Genomic DNA, 1,554 nt, shown 5'->3' with positions numbered 1-1,554 from the left:
GGGGGGACAAGGGGGATGGGGAGGGCAAGGAGGAGCGTTTGGGGGAGATTGGGTAGGAACGAGGAAGGAAACTGGAAGGGAGGACTGCAGGATGAGGGAGACGTCCTGAGAAAGAGGGGCAAGGGGTGGCACGGAGGACACACAGAGGGGAATTTGGGGAGGGCGTTGAGAGGGGACACTGGGGAGAACTTGGGGACATTGGGAAAACAGGAAGGGACATGGCAGGAACACTCGGAGCAACATCAAGACACATGGAGGGACGCTTAAGGGGGATGCTGAGGGCCAGGGAGGGACATTTGGGGGGGGGCACAAGGAGCACACAAGGAGAAGCATCAGGAGACAAGGAGGGGCACTGGGGAGGACATTAGGGTGACAAGGAGGGACACTGGAGGAGACACTGGGGGTGACACCAAGGAGAAAAGGGTGAGCATGGGCACAAAATAAGCTCAGCAGCTGTATACCCCACAGCCCAGTGCCTCTGCCCCTCTTCTCTGCCCTCTCCACTCCCCAGCAGGGGCTTTGAGGAGAGCTCAGCTCTCACAGTGTGGTGGGCACCACAAGAAACCATCTGTCTCCTTTGGGAGAAGCACACAATTCTTGGAGAGGGGACAGAGAGGGGAGATGTAACAGTGACGATCAGCCACCCCCTCCCAGCTGAGTGTCGTCTGTTCCTGGGAGATTGAATGTGGCCACTATCATCCTTTTCTCCACAGGATTCAAATTATGTTTTCCCGCCTGTTTCTTAAAACCACGCGGGCACAGGCGCCTGATGCCCTACACACCCCCTGTGGGGCTCAGAGGTGAACCCAAACACCTCCAAATCCCCCCCCACACACACACACACTTCAGCTGGGCACCAAAACACACAGCAAACCCCTTGGCTCTCACCTCGATGGGCCCTGGATGCCTGGGGGGCATGAAAACCACCAGCCAGGGACACAGAGGAGTGTCCATAAAAATAGGTATAGATAGATCCATATAAATAAAGAGAAATAGTAGAAATAGAAATAGTAGAAATGGAAAAATTAGATATAATAAGTAACAGAAATATTTTCTGCCCCTTTGGTGACACACAGAAGCACTTTGGGAGGGTGCAGCGTGCCCCTGTGCCCCCATTCCGGGGGGAGCCATTTGTCCTCCTGATGCTTTCCACTGGTGGAAGGGTGGCCAAAGGCATCCTCTCGTGCCTCTCTCCCTGGTGCCCCTTTTTCACCTGCCCCACTTCATTTGGAGAGTGGAAAACCCTCGCAGCACCCGCAAACCACTTGATTTTATTAAGAGCAAAGAGCTCCTAACTGCAGAGGAGAATCACCACCCTTCCACCTCCCCTGGGGTTCGTTTTTTTTTGCTTAAGACCTAAATAATAGGTTGTTTTTCATTGCAAGTAGAGCTCTGGTGGCCTCTGCACGATGCTTTGACTGGCTGAAGGACCTCTTATTTTTCCTAGCTGGGAATAAACCCTCGCCAGCTGCCTGCATGTAGGTGTGTGCAGATAAGGCACCATCTGCTTTTCTTTGCATCCAAGTTTTTAACGGCCAGAAGCTGCTCCCTGGG

The sequence above is a fragment of the Merops nubicus genome, unplaced genomic scaffold (genome assembly GCF_000691845.1).
Source record: "Merops nubicus isolate BGI_N331 unplaced genomic scaffold, ASM69184v1 scaffold38417, whole genome shotgun sequence".
NCBI lineage: Eukaryota > Metazoa > Chordata > Aves > Coraciiformes > Meropidae > Merops > Merops nubicus.
This window is presented reverse-complemented; position numbering follows the sequence as displayed.